Genomic DNA, 6693 nt, shown 5'->3' with positions numbered 1-6693 from the left:
TCTGGCCCCCCACAAGGTCCGAGGGACAGTGGACTGGTCCCCTGCTGAAAAAGTTTGCTGACCCCTGGTCTACACTGACAGAAAGCATCTATCCAGGGTTTTAGGCAATAGTTTGTTCTAATATACAGTTACTGGCTCACACATATACTCATGAAAGGGTTAACCTGAGCCCTGAGCTCAAGCTACCAGAGTGGGTGTGACTTGGCAGGCTCAAAGTCTCTTTTGCTACCCACCTCCGCCTTTGTCTTTTTTCTCTTCCTACTCCCTGGAACAAGCAAGAAGCCATGTGGCCATGGCTCCCTGCAAGTGAACCAAATCTCTAAAATGAGATTTCATAGCCTGCATCTTTGCTAACCCAAAGATTGTATGATCCTTTTTGTAAGGAAACCAAGTAACATGATTTTTAAAGTCATTCGAAAGCCTTTTCCATCTGTTTCATCTTTGTTTTCTGTAAATCTGGAAACTGAGTAAAACATCCACTTATTTGCAAAGCTAAGTGTCATAACTCTACCAATTGAACTATGGTCCTTCCCCACAAAGTGTCTTCTACCTTTGCCAAAAGAAGCATTTTACCCCTTCTGTGCCCCCTTTTTGTGTTGCTGCCAATGTAAAAATATAATAAATAATAAATTCAAAGTTATAGTTATAGTTACAACTGACCACAACTTTGACTTCTCGTTAAAATCTTCAAGTCAGTGCTTACAGCGATTTCTTTAAGAATACTTTTATTTCATCTGACCCTAACAAACCAAATACTATCTGCTACTTTCTTGTTCAGTGAAATGTGTCCCTAATCACTGTTGCCTCAATTTAACAACACATTTGGTTTTTCAGAGATAATATTATGGTACTGGACAAGGGAATAATTGTTTCATTGGATATTGGTGGCTTATGCATGGATATCAATCTTATAATAGTTTTATTGGCACCATGACATTTTCTCATTAGAAAAATCTCCAGAGGCGGTGCTTTTTAATTAAATTGTGTTGAAGTTAGTAATGTTGGCCTTGAGGAAAAGATCTAGCTATTTCACGTTGGAAGTCTCTTTGTATTATTATTATTTACGAATTAAAGTACAGTAATTGAAATTGCTACAAACAATTCCTCATTATTCAAATCTGTTGCCTTCCAACCTCAAGGAGATCTCATAAGCATTAGGTGGCTATAAAACGTTTTATTAGCTTCTTTAATGGTGTCTGAACTACTTCCCTTCTGAATGTATTTAGCTCCTGCAGTAATCTCTTTTGGACAATTTTCAGTTTAATATTCCCAGAGGAATAGCTACACACAAATTGGACGCTGGATGTGGTCACCAAATGTAAGTCACCATTAATAGTGATCTGTGCTGAAATGCCAAAACATCACACACTTAGTACTGGTTATCCAGCTGATACTGAAAGTTGTTAGATCCCTATTCCCATCACAGAGCTACAAGTCCCAAAGTTCGCTAGGAAGGATTGATCATTAAATCATCCTGGGAACTGAAGTTCCCTGAACAGAATAGAAGTCTTCTAGCAATTCTCAGCACTATTAACAAACTACACTTCCCATGATTCTTTGGGGGAAGCCATTACAAAAGTAGTATGATACTGCTTTAAATGTATAGTGCAGATGGGGCTGGATTGCCCAGTGGCAAATCCTACCATGGTATCTTCATACTGCTTTCTACACACTGCTGTAGCACTTTGAGTCTACCACACAGCACTTCATAGGGTGCAGCCCCTGTGGTGATTTACATTTCCCTTGGTTGACTGTACCTAGAATTGTTAACATAACACTTGTTCCGTCTGGCTCCCATACAGAGAAGGATGATACAGGCTGAGAATGAATCCTGATGTACCTTATTTATAAAAGGGTCATGAAAGCTGAACATGGTACAGGACCGTGAATGCATCTGTAATGCTAAAGCAATGTGAAAACATATCTTCAATAAAATTCGAGTGCTTTCCCTATCTCAGCCTAAAAGGAAGATATTGCATTTACTTTATTGATTTATTTAACTAAATTTTAAAAAGAATCCTGGGAACTGTAAAATGATATAAGTGTGCTTTAAACATATGGTGTGGATGTGACTTCTGTACACTCCAGATTCTTCTTTCATGGGCAAAATGTTGGTGCTTTTTGATTCTGGTGCCCTTTTGCCAGGGATACAAAAGAAGGACCTCAGAGAATATGCCATTGATTCACCTTTTGTAGATGTAGATTGAGATGTTGCAAACACCTCACATAATATGAATTCACGTTGGGCGGTTCAATCTGGAACTGCAAAGGAAGAATTAGGAAACTACAATTGCACAGTGTCGTATGATGTTGTATGACTGACAGATGGACAGCCTTGCTCTCCTGTGATGGTGGCTGACAAAGGACTTTCCATACCTGGCTCTAGCCTTCTGACCAGATCCAACCCCCAACTTTAAAGGCTCAAAGAACCAAAAAATCCAGTTGATTATGTTATTTTTCTTATAATTTTCCTGAAGTTTGACATCTATGTTTTTGGACACCCCCCCCCCCAGTTCTTACATACTTTTTGAAAGTGACCTCCTCTGATGAAATCTAAGTAAAGAGTCCAGCATGTAAAGATCGTTTAACATATAAAAACCTCCACTGACAATTTGATCAATGGAGGTTAATATTGACTTGACTATACTATACAAAGAATGCTGTGCTGCATCTTCTTATTTATACCAGTCTAGAAAAGGATGTTTTAACTGATGGGTTTTAACTGCGAGCAACACTCATGCATATAATTCATGCCCACTGATTGAGATTCAGAGAGCTACAGAACAGATATCTGTGATTGCAAATTGCTCTATGGGATTGTTTTGTCTCTGCAGAGTTTCAATAGCTACAGTGGGACATCTGCCTGTTTAGCACGAGAGAGATGCTTCCATTTTCCCCAACCTGGTGCCCTTCAGATGCTTTGGATAACAATTGCCATCAGCCCCAGCCATGACTCCAGGTTGGAGAAGGCCACATGCAGGAAACCTGATATGCTGTATGGATCGAGTTTATTGGTGGCTTGTGGATACAGAGCCATTGACAAACAAAACCAGTGAATTATAATTCCATACCCTCCAACATTCCTCTGATGATAATAGGGACATTTCTCACTCCCCCCATCCCAACTGACCCTCACACCCCCCATTTTTGCCCCCTCCCAACAGAGCATTTCCACCACCAAAAAACCAACAGAACACAGCACACACACCCTCCACTGTCCTGCACACACAAAGCATCAGCAGTAGCAGCAGTGGCAGTGACAGCTTCTCCTTGCCCACTCTCCAGCAGCTGCTATGAGCTGCCTAAGGGAGGAGGCCCGCAGTGGTGGCCACGGAGAAGCAACGGGAGAGGCAACAGGATGTTCCCTCACAGCCGCCACTGCTGCCCAGAGGCAGAGCTAGCTGCCCTGGCACCCAGAGTGGCGCATATACTGTGCACCCGAGGGCTAGTGATCCCAGGGGGGCGGGGCAGCGATGTTACCCCCGCCCTCAGGGAAGACACCCAGGGGTGGGCCGCCCCCACTGCCCCCTTCCTCCACCAGTGCTGCCACTGCCACAGCTGCCGCTGCTGCTCAGGACAAGTGCCGGCTCACCCTCCTCCAAGCTTGGTGGTGGTGGCACCAACAGGGGAAATAGGGACATTCTGGGATCAAATCAGAAACCGGGATGGCTTTCGTAATTCCAGGACTGTCCCTGGAAAATAGAGATACTTGGAAGGTATTTAATTTTGTCTCCATCCTCCTCTGTATCTGTACTGTGTACTACAAGGGCAACACTGAGACTAAGGAAGAAACTGACAACCAAGGCCACCCACTGGGTAGTTGTAAATAAGGAGGCAGGCAGGTGGGGTCTGGCTGTGGCAGGACAGGCTCACCATGAGGCAACAGGATCCACAGGGACAGCAGATCCCAATGTAGATCTTCATCTTGTTCCTGATAGAGATCTTCAGCCATCCCTTCTTCCCTAGTGGGGAGGTGGGATGCCATTTTGTGGTTTACCTCAAGTGCCAAAATGTATTGGGTCAGCCCTGGGCTTAAGGCAGACTGAGGTCAGTGAGGCAGCTGCCAACTTGCCCTAATGAACCAGCCTCCATTGATTGCATTGTTGAAAATCATCTCTAGATATATTTTTCTCTTTGTGATTGGACTTAGAGACTGCAAGTACATGGTTGTTTCAATGGGACTTGCATCTGAGTAGAAATATTTAGGATTGGCCAGTAAGGGCCCTCTTCACAATACTGTTTATTTGGTCTTTTACCAGCCATTTCATTTGATACTTTTCATCTCGCAAAACCTATTAATTTATTTTCTGTTTCAAAAGAACGAGTTCTACAGAGATTTCCCTCTTTGTTGATTCAACACATTTTGTTAGCAGATGATTTCAAAGGAAGGAAACATTGGCCAGAAAAATAACAATAATACTAGCTACCAAGGGGTTTGACTAGTGATCAGATTATTAATCCATAATAACTAAACTGAAGCAATCCCTTTGCGGTTGATACATGATAACATTCGCAGAGCAATTAATAGAATTGATTATAAAAATCAATCAGATAAGCCCAGTGGCCATGATTAAATCTGCCGTAGGAAGAAAAACACAAAACAGAATGGATAAAGTTTTTGCAGTTGGTTTTTAATTAAAATAGGCCTGGGGAATAAGTTTGTAAACTGGATTGAAATGCTACTTAAGCACTCTCAATCAATGCAGGAGTCTGAGGGATTTGTTCTAAACCCCTCACTCTTTTCTTGCTTGTTGTAGCCTAAGGCCATAGCTGTTCAAACAATTACATTTCACCCTGTGATCAAAAGCAGTGCCTTGTAGGAACATCACACCATGCCATCATGTAAGGGAGAAAGAGCGCCATAGTTAAGTGTTAGAGCACAAGCTTGACATGGGGAAGATTTGCAGGTTCAATCCCTGGCATGTCCAGGCAAGGAAGGAAGGCTCCTCTTTGGAGTTCTGAGCTAGACATCCCAATGGCCTGATGTCAGCCTTTGTACCTATGTATCTTACTAAAGCATATGCTGATGAAAACCAATGTTGTTAACCGATGATTTGTGTTGGAATTTCTGGTTAAGTAAGTTCAACACAGTCCTGTAAGACAGAGTTCAAGGCACAGTCCTTGAAACAGATACACATGGCATGGAGAACTATCTGATTTGCATGATGCTGTACATCAACAAAAAATTAAAGAGGCCTCCATAACATGATTGTAATGGGAATACTATCCATACATCTGCCACCCTTAAACCATTTCTTGGCATGAAGTCTTTGTCACTACAGCTTCATACGTACCAAGTGTCCCATAAAAACCAGGACATCCTACTTTTTCATGCAAGATTGCTGCCACCATTTTGGGTGCTGAAACCTCACTTGCTCTTTTCCTGAAAAAGTGCTTTTTTCGGGGTGAGATCAAGGCACAGGTCTAACCTGGGAGTTCGTCCTGGAAGACACACATCCTTGTTTTTGGTACAAAAAGTTGGATGGTATGCAGCTTGCATCATCAAACTGATGGCGAGAGCTGAATCCTAAACCCAGTTCTAGCATTTCTTCTCTTGCTTCTTCATAGTGTACCCAGTGCTTTTTTCTGGGGGGACGCAGGGATATGCATACCCCTAAACATTTTGTGAATCTACCGGTAAGTTTGACCTCATTGAGGGGCAGTATTTCAATATGAGTAGGAAAATGAGAGTACTCCTAAACATTTTTTTCTAGAAAAAAAGCACCGAGGGTACCTAATAACATAGTTCGAAAGATTTTAGGAGTGTGGTGTCGCCTAAAAAACATAAGAACCACCATGCTGGCTCAGAGCAGAGGTCTGCATAATCAGGAACTCTGCTGTCACAGAGGGCAATGGGAATGCCAAAAGCAGGAGATGATACTCTCAATAGTACTATCTTGCTCATGATTCCCAACAACTAGTATTCAGATGCACACTGCTACAGCAGATACAGACAATGTGATCTCAAGATGCTGTTGAACTACAGCTCCCATCAGTCCCAACAAACAGAACTAATGATCAGTGATAATCATCAGGGCACCACATTGACTACCCTGGTGCCATCAGAACTTTAGTAGTATGTAAGGTAAAGGGACCCCTGACCATTAGGTCCAGTTGTGTCCAACTCTGGGGTTGCGGTGCTCATTTCACGTTAATGGCCGAGGGATCCGGCGCACAGCTTCTGGGTCATGTGGCCAGCATGACAAAGCTGCTTCTGGTGAACCAGAGCAGCACACAGAAACGCCATTTACCTTCCCGCCGGAGCAGTACCTATTTATCTACTTGCACTTTGACGTGCTTTCGAACTGCTAGGTGGGCAGGAGCTGGGACCGAGCAATGGAGAGCTCACCCCGTCGCGGGGATTCGAACCGCCGACTTTCTGATCAGCAAGCCCTAGGCTCTGTGGTTTAACCCACAGCACCACTCATATGTAGGCCCTTTGAATTCTTAGTTGGAAAAAGTTGTCCCTTCATACACTTCCCAGGTTTCTAGGATGGAAACTCACTGGAAAAGTAGCATAGACCTATCTTTCCTTTCAGCTATGGAATTAAGGAAGTGCCATGCCTAAAGCTTGCCTCAAACCCTTATAAGGTTTTCTACAGTTTTTGGCCTGCAAGTGTTAGAGAGGCTGCCCCAAAGATACCCGTGAAACAAATGAAAGTAAGACATGGCAGAGGATTCCTGTCCTGAAAG

Source organism: Lacerta agilis, chromosome 9 (genome assembly GCF_009819535.1).
Source record: "Lacerta agilis isolate rLacAgi1 chromosome 9, rLacAgi1.pri, whole genome shotgun sequence".
In the NCBI taxonomy this organism is placed as follows: Eukaryota; Metazoa; Chordata; class Lepidosauria; order Squamata; family Lacertidae; genus Lacerta; species Lacerta agilis.
The sequence above is the reverse complement of the archived record's forward strand: the minus strand, read 5'-3'. Positions refer to the sequence as shown.